Raw genomic sequence first — 26,209 nt, forward strand, 5'->3', positions numbered from 1 at the left:
AGCAAAGTTGCTTCAATGATTTATAGCATTTACAGAAACAATGGTAAAGGGATTGGATTTTCAGGAGGGAAACCTAATGAAATCAGTCTCAAAGCATGTTGCGAATGCATCAAGGAAGGACTGAAAACCTTCTTTGTACCTGAAGGTGCTAAGTTTGAAACTGTAGTTCAATCAGAACCAGAAGCTTCCAGCTCTGAGGCTAAGATTACTTCAAAGCCGAAGAACTCTAAGCCAAAGGCAATGATAAACTCTGATCCAAAGACTTCAAAGATCAAGATTCTTAAGAGGTCAGAACCTGTTCCTTAGAGTGTGTTGAAACCTGAATCTGAGGTCCTGAAGTCTAAGTTTCAGAATATCAGAACAATTATTGCTCCTGAGAAATCAAAACCAAAAGTTATTAAACCTAAGGAAATGATTAATCAGAAGCTTTCAAACTGACAGCACAAGGTACAAAAAGTGAAGAGTAAAACTTCTAGTACTAACCTCAGAGGACCCATAAAACAATGGGTACCTAAATCTGAAAATGTCAATACTGCAGATATGTCTAAGAGCAAAGGAAAAGTAAAAATCATGGTACATAGACAGCGGTTGCTCAAGACATATGACAGGTGAGAAGTTTATGTTCCTCACCCTCACAATGAAAGAAGGAGGAAATGTGAAGTTTGGAGGCAACCAGTCTGGCAAGATCATTGGTACAGGAAATGTTGGTAACTCCTCTATCTCAATTAATAATGTGTGGTTGCTAGATGGTCTTGAACATAACCTGTTAAGTATCAGTCAGTTTTGTGATAATTGTAATGCCCTATTTTTATTATTTATTTATTTATTTATTTGAGTTTAGAGTCTTTTCCGTTATAATTTAATTAATATGTTTGATAAGTGATATTTTATTATTATGTGTTGATATTTATTAGTAGCCCCTATTTTATTATTTAGTGGAGAAATATATTTAGTGGAAGAATATATTTAGTGGAAGTATATATTTAGTGGAGAAATATATTTAGTGGAAGTATATATTTAGTGGAGAAATATAATTATTTAGAATAATGAGGCTTTGGGGCAGAATTGGAATTAAGAGAAAATAAATAGGTTAAAGTTTATATAAAGAGGAGAGTCAGAGTTAGAAAATAAGGATTACGTGCAAACTGTTTTTGGGAGAAAGAGGAGAAACCTAGAGAAAGAGGAGAAACCTAGAGAAGAGAAGAACCAGAGAAGAGAAGTCTGTAGAATCCTTGCAATCAATCAATCTAAGGTAAGGGTGGGACTATCATTCAATAATCTTGAGTCTATAATTCTGGAAATTTCATTTAACATGTTGTAGGTTTAGTTTTTGAGAATTGGAGAATTAGGGTTAAGAGTGATAATTGATGATTTATGTTATGTTGTTGTTGATTTGTGGTTGTTGATGATTGTTGTTGTTAATGTCATATTATGAATTGGGTATGAATTATGTTGAGTTGTTGTTGTTGATTGTGATGATTTTGAATGAATGTGAAATTTGAATAATATAAGTTGCTTTTCCTATTTTTTCTTATCTCTGCCCGGATTTTGAAATAGAAACTGGTATTGATCGGTACAGAATTGGTCTTAGGTGTAAACACGAAAGTTGTAGGTATGGATGTAGTTTTCTAATGTCGTTGGTCTGATGTCAAAATGATTTATAGAACTTGAGTTATGGTCAAATTACTGCACGTAGGTCACAGTGAATTTTTATGGAGTTTCAGCACAACTTTTCCGAATTTGAAATGAAAACTGGTATGGATCGGTACAGAATTGGTCTTAGGTGTAAACATGAAAGTTTTAGATAATTTTGTTAGCTTCCCAGTGGCTTTGGTTTGACATAAAAATGATGTTTGGTCTTTGAGTTATGATGAAAATACTCCAAGGAGGTCTTAGCGAAATTGCACAGTGACATCATTCTCTGTTTCATGTTTTTGCGTTTTGTTCATATGTTTCTGTTTTAAATTGATCTTTGTTGTAAACATGAAAGTTGTTGATAATTGTGATATCTTTCCAGTAGCCTTGGTTTAACATGAAAATATGTTGTTAATAATTTATTATGTTTTTACAAAGATGCATGATGAATTGTTGATATTTGATACGATGTTATATGATGTTGTTTATGATTGATGAACATGAGATTATGATGCGAAGTCATTGTCGTTTTCGTCACCACTGTTGTCGTCAATGTCGTTAAAGTTGTAAGTTGTTTGTCGATGTCGTTAAAGTTGTAAGTTGTTTGTCGATGTCGTCAAAGTCGTTGGTCGTCAAAGTATTGTTGTTGAGTCCATGCATCATCATTGTCAGAGACGAGGGCTCATGCCCTAGGAGCTTTTGCTCAATAAAGACGAGGTCTTATGCCCTAGGAGCTTTTCCTCAATAACGACGAGGGCTCATACCCTATGAGTATATTTATGCTCAAAAGCGACAAGGGCTTATGCCCTAGAATGGTACCACATGCATGAGTAAAATGATAGAGTTGCATAGTCGAGTTAAGTTGCATTGTCAAGTCAAGTTGTTAAGTTGATTTATGAAGTTGATTTTGATGTTGATTATGAAGTTGATTATGATGATGATAATGATGCTACATGACCATTGTTATGATATGTTGATGATGTTTATGTTGTTAAATAAAATTGTTGAATTATATGCTTAACATTATTGTTTGTGAATCTCACCCCTTCTGCTTGGAAATGTTGCTCTTCGTATGAGTAACTTGCAGGTGATCGAGAATAAGTAGTTGTTGATTGCTGTCGTGAGTGGCTATCTCTCATTGTGTCTTTAGGTGCTCTGATACGTAACGGGATGTGAACTTTTGTGGCTATTTTCTATTCCTTACGTACTGCTTATGATTTTACATGACTATGATTTAGTTTTTGGATTATTACGAGATGTTTTGATGAGGCCTTCGTGCCAAGACTAATTATGTTGTTGAATTAAAATCCGCTGCGAGGTTTTTGAATATTTATGTTGACCAATTTATGAAGGATGAATTGTTATTTATTCCATTTATGATTTTTAAGAAGTGTAGCATTCCGTTTATGTTGAATGACTCTTATTTATATGTGAAATTTTTATGTTGGAAAAACGGGGTGTTACAATATTGTTTATGATGTGATGTTTGGAAAGACCAACTGCACAATAATCAACAAAGATAACAAGTCCATAGTATTCAAGGGAAAGAGGATAGAAAATGTCTACAAAATCAATTTCTCTGAACTAGTTGATCAAAAGGTAATTTGCCTTCTATCAATGAATGATAAGAAATGGATGTGGCACAGAAGGTTGGACATGCTAACTAGAGATTAATCTCTAAGCTTAGTAAGTTACAACTTGTCAAACGCCTACCAGACAGTGACTATCATTCAGATGCACTTTGTGGTGCATGCCAGAAAGGGAAGATTGTGAAATCATCTTTTAAAACAAAAGACATTGTCTCAACCTCCAGACCCTAGAATTACTTCATATTGATTTATTTGGACCAGTTAGCACTGCATCCTTATATGGAAGTAAATATGGATTAGTTATTGTTGATGATTACAACATATGGACTTGGGTAAAATTCCTGAAAAGTAAGGATAATGCTTATGATGTATTCAATAACTTCTGCACTCAAATACAGTCTGAAAAAGAAATGAATATTTTAAAAGTAAGAAGTGATCTGAGCTCAAGAAAGAGCTGCTTGATTAAGAGCAACAATGAGTTCAAGTAAGAGATGAGAAAGCAATCTGAGCTCACAAACAAGTTACTGCAAGAGTTGCTTCAGAAACAAGTCAACCCTTAGATGCACACCTTATTTTTTTTACTTGCTTGTTTAGTTTTTCTCTTAAGTTTCTTTGTTTAACTCTTCTAAATAATTTTGCTTATGAATTAATTTTTGCCTCTGAACAAGTTTTTGCACTACTGATCAGTTATTATGCTTCTGAACTACTGTTTATGTCTTTTATAGAATTTTTCTCACTATCTCTTTCTCATCTCTTTCTTTTTGTCTTTAGTTTTTATACTTTTTGTTGATGACAAAAGGGGGAGTAGATGTATAGTATTTATAGGCTCTGAGCCCCATTAATTTAATTTTAATCAACTTAAATTAATAGGATATTATCTCTTAGTCTATTAATGTGAGAATATTCTGAGTGTCAATTCGTTTTTATTGGTGAATTTAATTAACATGGATAGAACTCAGGGGGAGCTTACAAACCTCACCTCAAAGTACTATTAGACTCAAGGGGAGCTTACAAACCTGAAACCCTTATAGTCAACTTGTTAATTAAATTAACAACAATTGCACATTTTTAAAGACTAATGTTTGTCATCATCAAAAAGGGGGAGATTGTTGGAACAAAATGTGTTTAACATTACCCTTTGAGAGTTTTGATGATAACAAGGTATTAAAAATTGTCAATTGGATATGCTAATATTTGTTCAAGTGTACAGGACCATAGACAAAAAATTGATATCTTAAATAGGTTCTGAAAGAATAAAAGAAAGCAATGGTATCAACAAAAAAGGAAGCTTGAAGCATCTGAAGAAAAGTGCTCCTGAAGTTTAGTGTTCCTGAAGTGATGATGTCATCAGAAGCAAGTTCATCAGAAGCTGAAGATCACCAGAAGCTGAAGTTCATCAGGAGATGCAAGACTTAAAGCTTCAAAGGTTGTTAAATGGATTTAATCTCGTCTAAGCATTACAGAACACCAAAAGAGTGAAGCAACGGCTATTTTGAAAGGATTTGAAAGCATTGGATGCTTGTTCTTTGAAGAGCGTTGACAAAGTACAATTGTATGAAGTGTACAACCACTACCTCCACTACTCTGTTTTTGTCTGTGCTACAAGGCAAGAAAAACAGCTCTTCCTGCAACGATGTTCCCTTACAATTGAAATGGATTTGAAATTGATCATCCATAGGACAATAACCATATCAGGCAAAAGATCATTGGTGATTGATCAAAGCTTCAAACGACTCTATTTTGATGTGCTGGCAATTCACAACGTATCTTTCACACCTCTATATAAAGGAGTGAAGACTTAGAGATTTAAAAGGACTCACCAACAATTACAAGTGCCAAAACTCTGTTGAAATTGTTCTGCATCAAAAAGTTCACTTAGAATTTCTTTTTCAAAGTTCATATCTTAGAAATTATAGAGTTTTAAGAGTCTGTATCTGATTTGTATTGTGAACACCATTGATTGTATATCAAATGTTCAACCTCGAACATATTTCTTTGTAATTCTTTTTGAATTTGAAGTCTCTCGCAGCTGTGCTTGAGCATTAGAAGTCTCTTGATTGTGTTCAGAAGCATAGGAAATCTCTTGCAGTTGTGCTTGAGTAATTTGAAGTCTCTTGCTAAGTTTATCAGTGAGCATTTGTAATCAGATATTACATTTTAGTGAACTCTCCTTGGAAGTGCAAGGGGGACAGGACTACTTCCGGTTTATGGAAGGAACCTGTATAATTGCTTTGTGTCCTTCTTCCTTCTCTCTCTGTTTTTATCCGCTGCAAGTTAGTCCTGAACATCACTTCAGAATTAGAACTCTATCTGCTTCTAATCAGTGTTTTTCTCACCTTCAGATTGCATGTATTGAATTATGTTGTTGATTTCTTATATGAAAATTTGATGACAATAGTTGTGGTGCTTGCATGAATGAAATGTGTTTGTTTTGGTGATGAATTATGTTGTTGAATTATGACATGCAAACGATGGTGTTATTGATGGTGAATGCATATTTGCAAAAATGAAGGTGGTTTAGGATATTTATATATATATATATATATATCTAATGGTGATGATGTTGGTGAGGTTTTGTTGAACATGTGCATAGTGTGTCATATGTTCATGCATTCATAGTTGTGGGATATTTATATCCAATTGAGGCGATTATGATGTGTTGTTGGCATCATGGGGTGACGGCCTAGACGTTGTTGGTGTGATGTATTGTTGCATCACGGGGTGACGACCTAGACGTTGTTGGTGTCGGTACCGCATGCATGTAGGAGTCGTGTCTAGGTGCATTACATACATTTGGTGAATTTGTTAAATGCGTCATATTTGATTATGTGTTTGGTGAACATTTGTGATTTATGTACATTGGTGAGTTTTGGTGAATTGTACATTTGGTGATATTTGGTGAATATGTGAAGATGTGTACTTAATGATGTTTGTTGTTATTGGTGATACTTATACATTGATGATTTTAATTGATGATGCTTAATTCGGTGAAAACAATGAAATGTGATTTATATGAATGTGACTTTATGATCTTTTGGTGACGATGACTTTCTTGCTTATACTTGAAATAATGAATTGTATTCGTTGAGTTGATTAGGCTAAATGAAGAATAAGGTGAGTAATCCTTTTATTGATTGATGTTGATAAATGATAAGCTTATGTCATGATTTGATTAGAGATTGAATATGCTTGCTAAGCTATGTTAAAATTGCGATAGCATGGTATGTATGGAATGGGGGATAATATATATGTGGTGGTAGTATTTTAGGAATGTTTAGTATATGTATGTGTTATGCATGAAATCCTTGAATGCTTATGTTTGTTTATTCTTGATTATGATTGATGTGAAGCTAACCCCAAGTGGTCTGTGGTGGACCGCCTACCTGTTTGTATGAATGGGTAGATGGCATGCAGGGTTGATCTTTTAGCGTGCTTGGTGAGTTGCTTGAGGATAGCGGGAGCTTCCTCTGTTTACCTGTTTAGAGTCTTAGATTAGGCTCTGATTAGGATGTCAGTCTTTAAGTTATCTTGGATTGAGGATGTTGTTGAGATTTTACCCATATGTCGGGATTTGGAGATTTTATTTGGTGACGTATGTATGAGTTGGAGATGTATGTTTTATATCCGCTACGACTTTTGAGGAATTTTATATATGCATGTTGTTTTGGAATCTGTTGAAGACGTAACGTCTATTTCTTGAATATTTGTATTATTCGCGTGTTTTATCGCTTTAATAGAAATAGGGCGTTATACTATCTCTCGACAGGTTTGAGGTTTGCAATTAAAAAGCAAAAGATAAAGTAAATGGAAAGGAAATAAGTAAAAGTTTAAACGCATAAACTTAAAGGAAAGGTAAAATGCATTGCATTAAAATAAAGGTGGTCTACAAATCAGTTTACATACATTCTGTATAACTCGTTTCCCTATATGCTGGTAGTTTGAGTGTTGTAGAATTTTATAAATGATCCGTGACCCATTTACCGACTTGGAAACACTTATTTATACTAGAATACTAGAATAACTTGTTGGCGAACAACTAATCCCATTATCAGCACTTCCTCCATCTTGGACAACCGCTTGTCCCACGTTTCCACTAAAGGAACCGCTCTTGAGCTTGAAATCGTGCTTTCCCGCCTTGATTGCACTACTTTGACGCGATCATGCTTCTTCAGTCTTACTCTGTCGAACGCTTGCCTATGCGCGCTAGGCTTGCCATCCTGTCAAAATCCTCAACTTGAAATGAGAAAGACTTTGATTTCTGCAAAGTTATAGGTCAAATAAATGTTGAGCACATTAAATGAGCCTGTTGAATTTACAGGCTAACAACTCCATAGTGCGAGGAAGCTTTTCGCCAGATCAAGACTTTCCTCTCCAGCCCACCAATGCTAATTCGTCCTAGTGAAGGCTCCGTCCTATTCTTGTACTTGTCAATCTCTGACAACGCCATGAGTTCGGTATTAGTCCAAGATTCACTAGAAGGCGAGAAGCCGATATATTTTGTAAGCAAGGTGTTCAAAGGCACTGAATTGAGATACCAGAAGATAGAAAGGCTAGCACTGGCGGTAGTGACGACAGCAAGAATGCTTCGCCTATACTTTCAAGGTCACCGGATCGTACTATAATCGAATTTTCCTATTAAACAAGTATTGGGGAAGCCAGAACTGGCGGGAAGGATGGTGGCATGGTCTATGGAGTTAGCTGAAAATGACATCCAATTCTTGCCGAGAGGAAGTATCAAATCTGAAGTATTGGCAGACTTCTTAGTTGAATTTATGTCACCTATAGAAGAGACGGCTCATCAAACCTAAAAGGGAGCGGTGCAGGAGTGCTCCTAGAAGGCCCGGGCGATCACATAATTGAGCAATCCATGAGATTTGAATTCAAAGCCAGCAATAACTAGGTTGAATATGAATCACTGATAGCAGGAATGACGCTAGCACAAGAAATGTGAGCCTCAAGTCTCAAGGCGAAGAGCGACTCACAACTAGTCACCAGCCAGATCAATGGAGAATATCAGACAAAGAACCCACAACTAAGCAAATACCTGACAAAGGTCCTAGAACTCGCTAAGGTTTTCAAGTTTTTCGAAGCCATTTATGTCCCCAGAGAGCAGAATTCTAGGGCTGATCTCTTAGAAAAGCTTTCTAGCACAAAAAGCTAGGTAACAATCCTACGGTAATCCAATAAACCATTAACTCGCCCAGTACAAATGCCATCCTTGTGGTCGCCGTGGAGGATCAAAAGGAGGGTTGGATGGATCCCTTAATTAAGTATCTAACAGGCGCTTTCAGACCCTCTAGCGAAGCAGAAGCCTCCTTATTCAGGAAGCAAGAAACAAAATACACCATGGTAGCAGGGAAGCTTTTAATACGGGGCCGATCAACACCATGCTGAGATGTTTTGGCGAGGACGAGACTCATTTGGTTTTATTAGAAGTACACAAAGGGGTATGAGGGAGTCATATCGACGGGTTAGCTCTTGCTACAAAACTACTCAGGGAGGGGTGTTATTTGCCTACACTATTGAACGAATGCACCGAATTTGTATTGCAATGCGACAAATTCCAGTGATTCTCTGACCTGAACCATGCGCCAGATACCAAACTCACTTCAGTTTATTCAGCCTGGCCTTTCCACAAGTGAGGAGTGGATATTGTATGGTTGTTTCCCCTAGCCTCGAGACAGCTAAAATTCCTCATCGTAGGGGTAGACCACTTCACTAAGTGGATCAAAGCAGAAGCAGTAGAAAAATTATGGCGAAGCAGGTCAAGCGTTTTTATTGGAAAAAACTCATATGCAGGTTTGGACTTCCCAAAATCATAGTAACAAATAATGGAACTAAGTTTGCAAGCACCAAAGTACAAGAATGTTGCACCAAGCTGGGCATCCAAACAAAGTTAGTGTCAGTGGTCCACCCTTAGATTAATTGGCAGGCAGAGTCAGCATACAAAGTCATCCTCAACGACATCAAACGAAAGTTCAAGGCTGCCAAAGGTTTTTGAGCTGAACAGCTCCACGAGGTAAGCACATCCTACTATCAGATTTGTCTGGAATCAAAACATTATCAGTGAAACTTAATATTTGAAATAAAAACAAATGAGTAATCTAGGTGATATGGTCATATCACATGATGCCACATTCTACGACCTAGAAAGCCCAGTTCACAATGGTATACGGTTGTTAGCCTGTAATTTCGTCAGGCTCATTTAATGTGGTCAACATTTAGTTGACTTTTAACTTTGCAGGAATCGAAGACTTTCTCATTCTAATGTGAGGATTTCGACAAGATAGCAAACTTAATGTGCATAATCAAGTGTTCGATGGGACAAGGCTAAAAATGAAGTTGCGTCGAAGTCAAGCAGTCAAGGCGATAAAGGCACGATTTCAAGCTCAAAGGTGGTTTCCTCAGTATGAACGTGGGGACAAGTGGTTGTCCAATATGGAGAAAGTGTTGATCATGGGATTAGGCTTTTGCTAGTTATTTTCTTTGTGTATAAATAGTGGTTTCCTAGTTGGAAAATGGCTCACAAATCATTTACAGAAATTCTACAACACTCAAACTACCGGTGTCTAGGGAAACGAGTTATACAGAATGTATGTAAACTGATTTGTAGACCACTTTACTTTTAATGCAATACATTTTACATTTCCTTTAAGTTTATGCGTTTAAACTTTTACCCTTTGCTTTAATTTGATCTTGCTTTTACTTGCAATCTCAAACATGTCGAGAGACAGTGCCTTTTTTATTACAAAACCTGTTCTGCTCTCTAAGTAACCTGAGTGAATTTCGTGGCCTTTTTCAAACTATTTTTGATCAAAACCTTTACACAACATGTCCTGAGATTTCTAGTTCGGTCTCATTTGTAATAATCAAAACTAGCTCATAGTTTGCCGAAAACACCGGTAAATAACGACGAGGAAGCTCTGTTGCCCGTCGAAGTGGACACACCCACATGGCGAAGAGAGAATTTTTGTGAAGACGGTAAAAATATTTTCAAATTTGTGTTGATCATTTGTTTTGCAGGAAAAGAAATTTGAAACACCTATGAATCTTTACTCACTTAGTTCAATATATGAAACCAGAAAATGAGACAGGTTTGGAGTGCAATTTGGAACGTGGACCACTAAGTAGGATTTGATGACATCACAAAAGGGTTTTTTCAACTGCCTTTAAGTACTGGTACTGATGATGTCATTTGTTTCGACCAAAGGAAATGTGTCCATCAAAATTCAAAAACGTCATTTTCTTTCTCTATCTAGAGATACAGACGAAAAAGACATTTTTGGGGGGCAATTTGGTAGCCTGTATTTTCGCCATGCTACAATAAATGCAGTTAATGAAATTTGACTCAGGTTTTGAAGAGAGTTAATGAGTTTCGATTCATTAATCTGATCGATTCAACAATCTTAAGGATTTATCTATTTTATTGATTAAACCCTAATCCCAAAATTATTTTCACTCAAAGAAGATGAGAGATATTATTATGTATTATACTACCTTTGAATTCGATTTCCTACAAGACCATAACTTTTGGATGTGGAAGAAAACTTTGATGTGAATGTGAGGAACGAAAGGAAGGTGTTTAGTGAACTTGATTTTGTGGAAAATGGAGAATAAATTTTGAAAGCCATATATGTCTCTCAGGTTCTATCTATATCTTCTTAGTTATCATTATTAAATATGATCTACTTGTGTCAATTATAAATGATGTATATCTATATGATATTGTGTTCAAATTTAAGCTTATAAGAATTACTGGGTACGTGTATCCAATTTTGGTGCAATTATAATGCTAGGTTTACTTATGCCTGTATGGTATATGCTTCATTTGATAATTATTTAATTTATATGAGACTTGATTGATTTTGCAACTTCCTAATGGTTTTATAACTTTTACAATGAAACTGAAACATGTGCACTTATTGGATGGTAATTAATTAATCTAGGTGACACTGATCCAAGGTTCTGATTTTGAGCTTTATTTGAATCAAGACTTGCATGAAAGTGTTTGTTCATGGGTTTTAAGAGCTGAGCACGTATAATTTCCTAAGCCAAAACTTCCGTGAGAATAATTAAGCTTGAAAATATTTTTGTCTCATTAAAGTAAATTTTGGTTATGCACTTGGTGATGAATCTCTTACATACAAGAATAATTGAAATCTCTTTTAACATGTGTGTCTCATTTATTCTCAATATGACGATTTGCTTTTGTTCGATATGCAATTTTCAAAATGTGGGGGATTTGTGTGAAGTTGTTTTGTACTTAGTTTGACCTCATGATATTACATGATTTTTCCATGCTCAGTGTCTTCAACTTTATGATTAACAATTACTATAAAACATGTTATGTTTTAATGTTTTAGATAATGGACTGTTGTTTATTGTTAGATAATTTTGTGTGAAATATATCATTTTGAGCTAGCTTTTATATGGTCTAGGATTTGTCATGATATTATTAGTACAAGAGTATTGAAATGATCTTTGCTGCCAAATGACTATTAAATCGTGTATTGCCTTTATAATATTTTGGTTCTTAATAACATTTTTTTTTTGAATTATCATTTAAATTATTAGTAGTAAAATTGAGAAATTCATGGAGATACATAGTGAAACAAGTGTCATTAAGATGTTGTCGCTTAGAAATAATCTAAGTAGACCTGAATATAATTTTGTGGCACTTGCTAAACTCATGAGATATATTTTGTCAAAAAAAACTCATGAGATATATATATCGAGCTACAGCGTAAAATATTGGTGTAATATTGTGGATTATATTCATTGTATTAAAATAATACAATGATGTTTGTTTTTTCTATGTGTGGATTTATTTTCTCCAGTGTGGGTGAGTTCTCACTTGAAAAATAATTCAAGTAGACTTAAATAAAATTCACACATAGTGTTATATTTTCTCAATGTGAAGGTTTGTCGCTTAGAATTTATCTAAGTAGACCTGATGAAGTATACCAAGAAAGTCAGTTTGACAATATATGAAATATTGTTTAGAGTAGATGAACCATTGCATCAAAATAATGCAATGATGTTAATTGAAATTGAAATTCAATGACAATAAATCTATAAGTAAATTTATCTTATTGATGTACATGTTGTCACTTGGTAAACAACGATTTGTATTAATTTATTTTGCAATCCGAGTTTATTTTATAGACTTGAAGAAATATGAGGATAATTGACTTAGAGACGTCTTAGTCAATATTTGTGAATTTAGCGGATCCGTATATAAAATTCCTTGGGAAGAAATTTAGGGAAATGAGACCTTGCCACTAGAAAACGACAAGTAATGGGAACCCAACCTTTATGATTGGAGATCCCATGAAGAAGGTTCAATGGGTAAAAATAAGTTACTTGCTAGTTCTGTTAGCACTAAAATATTGTTGTCTCTTTCCTATAGTGTATGATAATGGATGAGATGTGCTAAATATATAAAATTGAGGGACAAGCTTTAAAAGCTTGTAATGATTACCATAAGCCCTTATAGGTGGTGTTTGATTGTAGCATACACTAGATGGAAACACCTATATTAGTGTCAAGTGGGGCCACTTGCATGAGACCCTGGCGGGTCTCTAGAGCACTCATGAATATCAGGCACTCGCACGGCCTATTAGCGCATAACCGCGTAACAGCAAGAATTGTGGGGGTGTAATGTGATTGTGAGACCTCTTGTATACAACAAGTGTCTTAGGTTCCATAGCTTGCTAAACCAATTCACTGTGTGTTAAGTCTCATTAGTCTAAGACGGGTTCCATAGCTTGTTACACCGTTCTGATGCATTACATCTACGATGTTTACCCAGGAAAACTCTTTTTAACATTTTATTTTAACTTTTAAAATATGTGGGGGATTGTTGTAATTTTAGAGTTTTATTTTATTTCAAAAGTTAATTAAAAATAAGTCATATTTTACTTAACTATTATTTTGACCACATGTTGATATACTTAGTCAAAATTGCAAATGAGGGTTGGTATTGATGCTTTAAATGAGCCTATTTTATCTCAACTTAAGAATATTCTCTTTTTACGTAGTCATTAGCTTAGGCTTATCTATAGGAACAATGGCTTTCCACGTTTAAAAAATTGATTTCCTCGTTATAACTCATTATAAGGAACAACTAGACCACGTTTGGTCATTCTATTATTTTCCAAGTTCTGATCAAATTAAATAGTGCCCACAATGGAAGCCAGAAAAAAGAGCAACTTCTTCTCTTTCAATATTTTTATCCTGGGTTATATCTCCTGCGTTTCGCAAATTCAAGCTGTTCTGTCACCTCTAATATGATTCATATCAGGGAAGAACATGTTGTATCCTGGGAGGATATACGCTTATGAGGAGGATATACGCTTAAGGACAGTGACTTTGTCACGTCTCATGTTATATAACTGTTTATTATTTTGTAGGTTACATATGAGTTGTTGGTGAAGGATATTGACAGAGGTATGTCAGTACTCTACCTATCTAAAATTATTAAGGACAAATAAGTTTATCGATCCTTCTCTTTTGCATATATTCAATTGATGTTTATATGTATACGTTAATTTTTATTTGAGAATAATTTTACGCTTGTGTTGCCCGTCGAACTGGACACGCCTACATGGCGAAGAGAATTTTTGTGAAGACGGCAAAAATATTTTCAAATTTGTGTTGATCATTTGTTTTGCAGGAAAAGAAATTTGAAACACCTATGAATCTTTACTCACTTAGTTCAATATATGAAACCAGAAAATGAGACAGGTTTGGAGTGCAATTTGGAACGTGGCCCATTAAGTAGGATTTGATGACATCACAAAAGGGTTTTTTCAACTGCCTTTAAGTACCGGTACTGATGACATCATTTGTTTCGACCAAATGAAATGTGTCCATCAAAGTTCAAAAACATCATTTTCTTTCTCTATCTAGAGATACAGACGAAAAAGACATTTTTTGGGGGCAATTTGGTAGCTTGTATTTTCGACATGCTACAATAAATACAGTCAATGAAGTTTGACTCCGGTTTTGAATAGAGTTAATGAGTTTCAATTCATTAATCTGATCCAATTCTTGGACTTAAAGGTATTTGTTGTTTTTATGGTGTTTGGTTCGACAAACAAGAAGGAGTCGTAGAGAAGTGGTTCGATAAGCAATGATTTGTCGAAGGGAAGTTGGTGCCAGATTGAAGAAGTCATGTAACAATTACCATCGAAGGATCTTATTCAAGATTCAACTTGTCTGTAGTAATTAGCAGTTACTTTTGAATGTTACTGTGCACGTAGTTACTTAGTATAAATAGTAGTTTTTCATAGAAAAAAGGGGTCATAATTCAATCATACATAAAACTTACACTCAAACTATCTGCATTCAGAGAGAAACGAGTAACAAGTTACAATGTATGAATCTGTATACCAATTTACATTCAATCAATGCAATTTACGTGTGTTCATTTAAATTTCATTGCAATTTTACTTGTTTTCTTCAAGCAATATAATTTATTCCTTTGATGATAATCTCGATCGATTTAACCTCTGTTGGATTTCGGCGATTATATTCACACTTCTTTACAAAAACATCAAGAACATTCATCACTTTCTGGAAAATATCAAACACAATATGTCTTAAGATTTACTGGTTGATCTTGCAAGTAACTATTTTTACACCACCGATTGTTTACCAAAAACCACGGTAAACACGCTCCTGTTGCTGGAACCGCCTAAAAGCCTTCTAGAAGCTGCTAGAAACTTGCTAAACACGCATCCTAACCCTAAACCTAACCGACTCTGCGCCTGAATAATCGGGAAAGCAGACCCAAAGCTGGCTATAAATACCAACCTTGAGAGTATTCTCAAGCACATCTGTGATTATTTTATAAAATTTTAAATTAATTTTTTTTATTTGGGTAGTAAAATTATAATTAATTTAGTCTATTCTTCATAAACAATTAAAATGCTAAAAACTTACTTTATTATATTCAACCCAAAGAAAGTTTATTACGCATGTAGTATAGTACTTTTTTTTTTTTAAAGACATGTAGTATAGTACATTGATATGGAACTTCCAATTGATGCTCTTTCAAAAAAGAAAAAAACTTCCGGTTGATGTATACATGTAAGGCGGAGGGAGACCAAGATCTTGTTACGAATCGAGGTAAAGACTGAACAACTGCCAAAAGATTCAAAGATGTGAACATTATATAATATGTTTTGCAAGTCACGTGTGCTCTGTTTCTGGAGAAACTTCCTACCCATATTTAATTATTCCTACTTGTTGTTCATATTTTCTAATAAATCAAATACTTTGGCTTCAAAAGTGTCCTAATTTAAGTTACCATTATATTATATCGGGTTAAGTGGTATAGTGTCAGGGTTGTCCTTGGCCCCAAGATTCTGAGAACTAAAATTAAATACTCTACTACACATTTGAATAATACTCTCCTTACATATTTCGTTGAAAAATTTAATAATAAAATTTAAATATATAATACCCTTCTTCCACATTTGATTTCCAATCACATTTGAATAATGCAGGGGACGGGACAGAGAAAGAAGAGCGAGGAAGGAGATCAAGGAAAGGGAAGGAAAATGTTAGCAGCAACTAGTAATAGAATATTAAATAAGAGAACAAAAGTAAAAGACAATGAACACACGATCTTGTTAAAGAGGTTTGGCCAATTGAGCCTACCTCTGCAACTATAGAGCAGCTATAGTTCCATTTCTATTACTGCAATAAGAATTAGAATTTCGGTGTTACAAGCAATGTATATAGTACTGTCGCCACTTACCTTGTTCAGTGTCTTGTATATATAAGGCATACTTCAACAAAAAGGAAGAGGAATTAGAAAGGATCTGAATCCGGAGAAAGATTTATGAAGAATAGGACACTTTATGCGTTTCTTGGAGATTATTTTTAGGTTTTTCTTGGCTCAAAGTTTTGAGGACTATTTTGTTCACGCTTGTTCCAGAATAGATGCGTGTTTGCTTTACATTAATATGTTTATTACTCTTTCCATCCTCAATTATGAATTATAAGTCGTTTTGACCATTTCAGACACATTAACAAATGTAATTAATTATGTATGAGAAAACCATATTATACGTTACTTTACAGAATAACCCTCAATAAATGGTATGGAAAAGATAAATTAAAGAATTAAAAAAAAGAATAATAAATAGCTAATAGTATAATGTGAAAAATAATATTAATGCTTTATTGATATTGTAGTTCTCAAAAACTTTCGCGACTGATAATTTGAGACAAATTTTTGTCAAAATGACTAATAATTTGAGAAAAATAGAGTACCTTTTTTCTTATTTTTTTTTAATGGATGGAGTACATATTATTGGTGCGGGTAATTTTTTTTTTTTTTGTCATGTAGCCAAGTGGCTAGATACACACACATTATGTGTGAAGAAGTGGGGAATCCGGGGTTCAAACCCCGACCCCTGCATAAATTATCCATGGTACTCCCACTGTTTCAAAATATAAGCAAAATTCACTTTTTATGTTCATTCATTTAATGATATATTTGGTCCATATTATGAACCACATACATCATTAAATGAATGAACCTAAAAAGTGAATTTTGCTTATATTTTGAAACAAAGACCAACTGAACTACACTTACGGGATTGGTGTGGGTAATATATATATTCACGTGGAAAGGAGGTTTTGTCTTTAGGAAATCATGTCCAAAAGTTTTTATTTATTTTAAGTTTCTTCCCCTTGTTGTTTACCACAAAAGTATCATTATTTTTTATTGGGTTGTGTTAACCGGTGCCCCCGGACACTGGTTAAGGAAACCAAAAAAAGAAAGTTTTAGTTTAAAAGTAACACTTTTTAAACCTTTAAAGAGTTGACTTCACAAGTTCTAATGCAGTATTACTATACATGTTTCCTTAACCGGTGTCCCGGGAGTACTTGTTAACATTTCCCTTTTTTATTTCTAGGCTTCACTAACATAACAACATGTCATGGGATTCCCATGTCATGCGAACACGTGTCTTTAATACATATGTTAAGATTTAATGAGAATATTTAATGAGAAAAATTAATTATATAATCTTTTAAAACATAAATTTGTATCTTTTCTAGTACAAAATTTCCACTTTTAACATCTTAATGATTTATTGTTGAAACTTGAAAGATAAAGCTAAAAAAATAGTGTACGGCAGTGGCGGTGCATTTTTCTATTAGTGAGTTTTTAAGGCAATCATTGTTTCAATTAATTGATACAGTATACTAGTATAAATTAATTAATCGAGCAATGCTATATCTCTAGAAAAAAAACATCAAGAATTCTTCAAGAATAAAAAGCAACCAATCACAATGCACTATTTGCCACAATTCAAGGAGGTGTGGCTGAAAAATAGGAAGTGAACAAATAAATCATGCAATTAAAACTTGCCACATGTGTCTTGAAAAATTCTTGATGCTATTTTTCTTGATAAATAGCATTTTCCATTAATTAATTAACTCATGTTAGTTATTGACCCACTCGATTAGTTAAGAGAACACGACAGTTAGTAACCATCATACTCGTAGATGCAAGTCTCCACCATTTAACGCTTGGAATTTAAGTTATTCTAACATGTTTCGACCGACGTTTTGGTATCCTTCTTTTAATTAATCGGTTTAGTAATATTATATATATATATATATATATGGGTCTTGCTACAAGCCACCCTTTGGTGGTGTCTTTTAGCAAGTCACACCTCAAGGTGTGATTTTCACTTTTTAGTTATAACTTTGCTAAAAGACACCTTCATAAAAGTAAGTTGGTGTCTTTTCGCAAATGCTCATAGAGTAACTTGCTAAAAGACACCTTCACAAAAGGTGTCTTCTAGCAAAACCCATATATATATATATATATATATATATATATATATATATATATATATATATATATATATATATATATATATAGGGTTATGTTACAAGACACCTTCATAAAAAGTAGTGTGGTGTCTTTTATCAAGTCACACCTCAAGGTGTGATTTTCACTTTTTTAGTTATAACTTTGATAAAAGACACCTTCATAAAAAGTAGTTGGTGTCTTTTAACAAATGCTCATAGAGTAACTTGATAAAAGACACCTTCACAAAAGGTGTCTTCTATCATAACCCATATATATATATATATATATATATGTGCATATATATGTTCACAATGGTCTCTTCATTCATCAATACTAATGGTTGATATATATGGGGAGGGGATCAACTTTTTTTTAATAAACATGATGAATGCGGAGACCATTTTGAAGAAATGTCATCTCATCATCTATGTTAACATCCTAGAATTTCAGTAACGATCATCTCCAGTATTATGAACAAAATGAAAAGAATTGATTCATTGAATAACGACGAGATTGCAAGTTCTATTGTATGCATTAAAGATGAACTACACTAAGCTATGGTGTAAGTAACTGCTGCATCAAATCAATGTAACTAACTATTCTAGTTGATAGCGTGTAGTGTAAGTAAGTAAACTAGTTTAAGTAACTAATTTACATTCTTTTATTTATGATGCAGTATCGCCCCAAGCCCCCAACAGTTGGAGGTTGGTAGATATCTATCAATCCCAACTTAGATAGTAATAAGCTTAATGGTTGATGACGAAATAACTTGATGAAGAAATCAACTACTTGGTTTTGGATCAAATAATTGGCAGCAATTTGAATGTTCCAACATGCAACTTTTAGCGCACAATGTGACGATATATTTCCAAATTTTTCGATGAAGGACAAAAAGGGTTGTAATTTTTGGTTTTGTATTTTTGTGAATGTTGGATAAAATATGATAATAAAAAGTGAATAATGGTGGAAATAGAGAGAAATGGTAATCAAACAAATTCTCAATCCAAGGAAGATGTTTAATTTGGTAGAAGATCGCCACAAGAAACGTGGTTTCTTGATAAGATCAATGCATGGTTCAATCCAGAACCAAAAAGAAGCAAATCTTCCAAATTCACATAAAGTGACTTTTTTAATCAAAATTCTCTATCTTACATATCAGTTTTGTGCTCTATTTATATGAGCTTATTACATGATGATTTTGACTCTAAAACTCTTAGAAAATGAAAAGAAATGCAGCCACTAATTGCAATAATGTTTTGGTGGCTGATTAATGCAAATTAAAGGTTACAAAATGACTTTAAGGTGGGTGGCTGCATCAATGCATGGAGATGTTATACGTTCACTTGCTTCTTTAATCATCATGGCTGAATAGTTTCAAGACGTTACACTTTCATAATTCAGCTCCATCTAACCTCCATTGTGCTTCTTTAATGTGTTGTTTCTTCTCTTACATCAGCCCATTCATCAAAATCACATCATCCAATTCATGCTCATTTTACACCAAGAATCATGCTGAATCTGATATTGAGTCTAACATAAGAAATTTAGGAAATATTCTAAGCTTTCCAACGCATTAAAGATCACCTCAATCGGACATTCAGAACTCTAGATATGAGAAAAGCAAGACAGCTATATAAATGCCTACGAAAATAACACTTGGAAACAAAATTAACTTGGTTAATTTTATTCCATTATTAAGTTATCTCTTCTATAAGGTGAGAATATTAGGTTCTCATCATACTCCCCCTCTTCAAGAGAATTCGACCTCGAATTTGTAGATTGATTACCTCCGGGGTCAAAAATAACTCTATAGAATTCATCACATGGAATTTCCACTTTAGAAAACTCCTCATTTTGATTGATAGAATTTGTTGGATTTTCTCCCCCTTGTAATTTGTGGGCATGATCATCTTTCCAAAGCACATAATTTCCTTCCACTTGTTGGGAAATTTTTTCTTCATTCTCTTTGTTTCCTTCACGACATAAAGAAATGTTAGGCAATTGAATAATATTAGAAGAAGAATCCCAACAATTGAAAACACAAACCAACTTAGAAGAAGGTACTAATGTAATAGTAGGTCAAAACTTCCCAACATTTTTCTCTTCCTTTTCCTTCTCATTCTCCTTTTCTTCTCCTTTTTCCTCTACTTCTTTTTCATCACTTTCTTTTGTCTCTTCTCTTTCCTTTTCACATTCTTCTTTGTGAGTTTCCTTTACAATGAGACTCTCTTTTTCATCAACATTTATTTTAGGCTCTATATAATGATTTTGGATTTGAAGGAGATTTTCCTCTAGTATTTTAGAGATATCAGTCATTCCTCTATCAATTATTGCCATCATTTCCACCTTCTTTCTTTGAATTTCCTTAAGATGATAAGACAGTCATTCCTCTGTCAATTATTGCCATCATTTCCACCTTCTTTCTTTGAATTTCCTTAAGATGATAAGAAGGAGCATAACACCTCCTCATCATTCTTTTCATTTCCTCCCAAGTTTCAATCGGTGGATCTCCATACCTCCTTCTTTCCTTGATAGTTTGATCCCACCACACTAAAGCATAATCTTTAAATTCAAGAGCTGCAACCTGCACTTTTTGAACATTAGAGTAAGTGTTGCATTGAAAAAATTGTTCAATTTTTGTTTCCCACTCTAAATAGGCATCCGGGTCTCTTTGCCCTCGAAAAAATGGAACTTTGATTTTTTTTGTCACTATATCTTTCCATTTTTTCCTAGAATCATAGAGAGATTAAAATGAAGAAAAGAAATGGTAACAATGGAAAGGGATTTCCAAATTGAAACAATTTTTTTCCCAAACGAAACCGTGCTCTGAATACCACTGATGAAGGACAAAAAAAAAGTTGTAATTTTTGGTTTTGTATTTTTGTGAATGTTGGATAAAATATGATAATAAAAAGTGAATAATGGTGGAAATAGAGAGAAATGGTAATCAAACAAATTCCCAATCCAAGGAAGATGTTTAATTTGGTAGAGGATCGCCACAAGAAACGTGGTTTCTTGATAAGATCAATGCATGGTTCAATCCAGAACCAAAAAGAAGCAAAGCTTCCAAATTCACATAAAGTGACTTTTTTAATCAAAATTCTCTATCTTACATATCATTTTCGTGCTCTATTTATATGAGCTTATTACATGATGATTTTGACTCTAAAACTCTTAAAAAATGAAAAGAAATGCAGCCACTAATTGCAATAATGTTTTGGTGGCTGATTAATGCAAATTAAAGGTTACAAAATGACTTTAAGGTGGGTGGCTGCATCAATGCATGGAGATGTTATACATTCACTTGCTTTTTTAATCATCATGGCTGAATAGTTTCAAGACGTTACACTTTCATAATTCAGCTCCATCTAACCTCCATTGTGCTTCTTTAATGTGTTGTTTCTTCTCTGACATCAGCCCATTCATCAAAATCACGTCATCCAATTCATGCTCATTTTACACCAAGAATCATGCTGAATCTGATATTGAGTCTAACATAAGAAATTTAGGAAATATTCTAAGCTTTCCAACGCATTAAAGATCACCTCAATCGGACATTCAGAACTCTAGATATGAGAAAAAACAAGACAGCTATATAAATGCCTACGAAAATAACACTTGGAACCAAAATTAACTTGGTTAATTTTATTCCATTATTAAATTATCTCTTGTATAAGGTGAGAATATTAGGTTCTCATCAGAATTACCAAGATAGAAGCATTGGTAATATATTTATCTTCTAGTGTCCTTGCATTCTACCCAGTCAACATCAGAAAAGCCTTGAAGATGGACATATGAAGTTCTATGGAAGAATGGTACGACCCCGTTAGACGAAGGATTTTGCGAGCAAGGAAAGTTGCACTTGATTACGTTTATTTATTTCCTTTTCCTAGTTTTATGGTTCTGTTTATTTTCTTTCCTAATTTTATTATTCTGTTATTTTCCTTTCCTTAGATTATGCATGTTGTTATGCTAAGATTGGCTATATATGATGTAAGAGTGAACTAATTCTAGGATGATGAATAATAACAAGGATTCACTTTCTTTCCTAATTTATCATCTCTTTTCTCTCATGGAGTTTATACTCACTCGAAGAGTGCGCTTTCTTCATCTCTTTTCTCTCTAGAAGTTGACACTCACTCAAAGAGTGCCATTTTCTTCGCTCTGAGATAATTAGGGTGTATCATTGGTGCTTTCATTGTCGGTCTCCTTCCCATTGAACCACACTCGTTGATGATGATTTAGATTTTTGATGGCAGCGAAGATGCTTATTGGTGGCTTATTTGCTCTGAAAATCCTTCAATTCTAGAGGATTATCAGATGCATGGAAGCTCATCGAAACTTTTTTAGCCATGAAAGGCCCTGCTCTCACATAGTGGCTAGGGTGGTCTCACCAATGTTTGATGATAGCATTCCATGTTTTGTTGTTCATGGATTTTAGAAAAGCCACCATTCAAGCATTTGAATAGTCATAGTTTGTACCATCCAAAATTGGTTGTCTAATTATAGATCTTCCTTAGTATTGTCCATATGAACATAATTTGTCTATCCTTGAAGCTCAACCAAACAGATCAAGGTGTTTGCTATGATGCCAATTGAAATTCTCGTTCTCGTAGGACAAATTTTCTACACGATGCCCTAGACAATGTGTACGACAATATAGAAAATTATCAACAAACAGAAATAAAGTAAAATGTGATAATGAAGAACACAAGAGATTTGGTAACTCAGCTCGGTGCAACGTCACCTACATACCTTGTTCAGTGCCTCTTCACCTAATACTACCCATGTATTTATGTCTAGGGCTCCCCCTAAATATGAGAAACCCCTTTCACTTTCTCTCAATCACTATCCCCAGTGACTGACTCAATTGCAGTTGCAATAAAATAGGAGAACAATTCCAAAAGACAAATTGACTCTTGCCTGAAGCACTAGAGTGGTATACAAATAAAACACAGAGACAAAAACCAATACTCGGTTCTTCTAATCCTGAATTCGTAAGTTGTAGCAACGGTTGAGTCTCCTTATATAGCCATACATTTGCATGGGCTTTTTCTTCCACGGGCTAAAGAATCAGTTGTCCATAATTATATTCTCAGCATTAATATTCTAGAAACACAAAATATATTTGAAACAAATCTTTTATATTTTTGGCACCAATTTTCTAGAAACAGAAAATATATTTGAAACAAATCTTTTATATTTTCGGCACCAATCTTCTAGAAACACAAGATATATTTGCATCAAATATTCCTTCTAGAAACATATGGTACAAAAATATATTTGTCCCCAAATCTATTTTTGGAAAAAGCTTCAAACACACGAAAACTTAAACCGACAGATGAATTCTTCTAGAAACACACGTTTCTTGAAGCACAAGTACTATGACAAAAGCTTTTAGAACATACGCAAGAAACATTCTTGTTTTTATTTATATTGTGCTAAAATTGGATTGCTTGCTTGTAAAAAAGTTAAGCGAAAATAAAGACAAAAAAAAAATGTTTTTGTATTTTGTTGATTTGGAAAGACAAAGTCTTTTGCCTACGTACCCGTGAGGGATCAAAACCACGTTGTTCGGGGTAAAAAGCTGAGTGATTAGTTTGATGTTTTTTATTAGTTTTGAAAAGGTTCTAAAAATAAAAGCCAAATGGCAAAGAGGAAATTTGTTTGGTGTTTTTTAGTTTTAAGAAAGGAAAGTTTAATATGCTTAGATAAATTAAAGTTTTTTATTAAAGAAAATAAAATGTAAAAAAAATCTCTTGATAAGAATCAAGGTTTTTTAGAAAAAGAGTTCCTCTTTGAAATTTGTTTTTTTTACTATTTGAATGTTTTTTTTTTGTTTTTTTTCCTAAATTAAAATAACAACGATGGAACAAGCAAGAATTCCGCAGTGACACCGAGTCAAAGCGGATCCCTCTCCCTTGGATAATAAAAACTAAACATAATACTTTTTTTTGCATTTTTTTATATATAAAAACTAAGTGATTAATAAAGTAAAGACATGCATATTTTTGTGATTTTTGATGTTACCAATTCCTAAAATAAAATCTAAGTGCAAATTAATAAGTAACAGAATTAAAATAAATTACGAAAATAAATAAATAAAAATAAATGGACCCACCACTTCCTAAAATACAATCTAAGTGCAAATTAATAAGTAACAAAATTAAAATAAATAAATAAAAATAAATGGACCCAAAAGCGAAACAAAATGGTGTATTTTAAAATACCTTGAAACTGAAAGGGGTGGAAAGGAGTAGAAAAAATAAAAATAAATGGACCCAAAAATGAAACAAAATGGGGTATTTTAAAATACCTTGAAACCGAAAGGGACAGAAAGGAGAATAAAAAAAAGAAAAACTCGTCAACACAAGTCGAAGGAGGAAGAAGAGAGGAAAAATACAGGAAGCGAATGCATTGTGTGAGCTCTCTATTTATAGAGAAAATTCACAACTAATAAGTGAGAAACTTTGAGAATAAATAATTCACATATTAGATCTAGTACAAAAATATCTAAATTGAGTACCAAAATATATCATATTGAGTACAAAAATATATTATTCAGTACATAAATATATTACTGAGTATCAAAATATACTTCAGATCAAACACTAAAATATATTAGATTGCCTACCAAAATATTTCAGATTGTGTTCCAAAATATTCTAGATTGCGTTCTAAAATAATTTTAGCAAAAAACTTGGGACTAAGAAAGCACTTTCTAATAATGATTAAATTAATTAATTAATTTGTCCTCGTGAGCTTAGCTCAGTTGGTATGGACAATGCATAAAATATGCAAGGTCCGGGGTTCAAACCTCGGCCACCACCAAAAAAATTAATTAATTAATTTATCATTTCCAATCATTTCCTTCCAATCATTTCCAAATAATAAAATATATATTTTTCAATCAATATATATTTTTCTAGTGCTTACTTCATTCACATAAAATAATAAAATATATATCAATATATATTTTTCTAGTGCTTACTTCATTCACATAATTATGCACCCCCATTAATTATTATGCACCCCCATTAATTAAAGGTACCCCACCACTATATAATTTTAGGTCAAAAATTGGGGTATGACAACCACCTTGACTCAAGTTGTGGTACTACCTTGACTCAAGTTGTGGTACATGCTAGAACATCTGCTACCACATCTTGCCAGAACAATTGTTTTAACAAAATGAAGTCAATCAACATTCAAAAACACAACAGCTCTAACGACATTTTGGGGGGAATTTTTAATTTGAATCTCAAATGTTCTTGAATAGTGAACAATCAATTATGTCACGTTGGTCAATGCCATTCAATTTTGGAAAATCAAATTCAAAATTAACTTAACATTTTTTTAAGAAGGTAAACTAGTTCATCCAAATTGATACCGAAAAGAATTAAATTTAAGACCTCGAGAAAGCATACTTCAATGTCTCAACTTAACACCACAAGACCAATCGAGATAGAAGGGAAGACTTATCGTTTAAGATGCAAATAAAAGAGGGAGAAAAATAGGTTTAAAGTTAGATTAGAGTTAGCTTTACACAACAAGCTTTTTATAATATAAGAGAAGACATAAATTTTACACCTTTGGTCACTATTATAAACAAAAATCTACACTTTAGATTTATTTAATTAATGATGTATATGATTTTTATTATAGACCATATACATCATTTAATGAATGGATCTAAAATGTTGATTTTTGTTTATAATAGTGACCGGGGGTCATATTACAACATCACACCTGCTTAAATAAAAATTCTTGCATACTCTGTAATTTTTTATAAAAGATATTATCATGTCATTTATTTTCAATGTATATAGACATCAAGAAAAACCACTCATTCTGTTCGGAAACTATTTATTATTATAATAGACTGCTGTCGGTGAGCACTCAAGTTCAAAGGTTCAATTTGCTGAAATTTTAGATAACCTGTTTATTATCCTAACTGTTTTGAACACACATTGTGCACTGCATATGTCTAGGCCCTTGAAGGGTTTGTACCAATACCAACCAGACCAGTATATATGAACATGTCTCTACCAGCAGCCAAACTAATTATTAGTTACTCCTCCAAAGTACGTATGTTATAACCTGATCTGCTTGGCAATTTATAAGCCAAACATTGAAGTAGCTTCAA

General features: G+C 33.5%; 1 long non-coding RNA gene across 1 annotated transcript; it reads left to right on the top strand.

Annotated features, from left to right (window-relative positions):
• Positions 1 to 933: 933 nt before the first annotated feature.
• On the top strand, positions 934 to 3,008 carry LOC146922128 (uncharacterized). Its single transcript, XR_015010828.1, has 2 exons — positions 934 to 1,252; positions 2,723 to 3,008. It is a non-coding gene; the product is annotated as an uncharacterized LOC146922128 (long non-coding RNA).
• The last annotated feature ends 23,201 nt before the right edge of the window (positions 3,009 to 26,209 follow it).

This window comes from Medicago sativa, chromosome 5 (genome assembly GCF_051527215.1).
Source record: "Medicago sativa cultivar Bolivia chromosome 5, Bolivia_mono, whole genome shotgun sequence".
In the NCBI taxonomy this organism is placed as follows: Eukaryota; Viridiplantae; Streptophyta; class Magnoliopsida; order Fabales; family Fabaceae; genus Medicago; species Medicago sativa.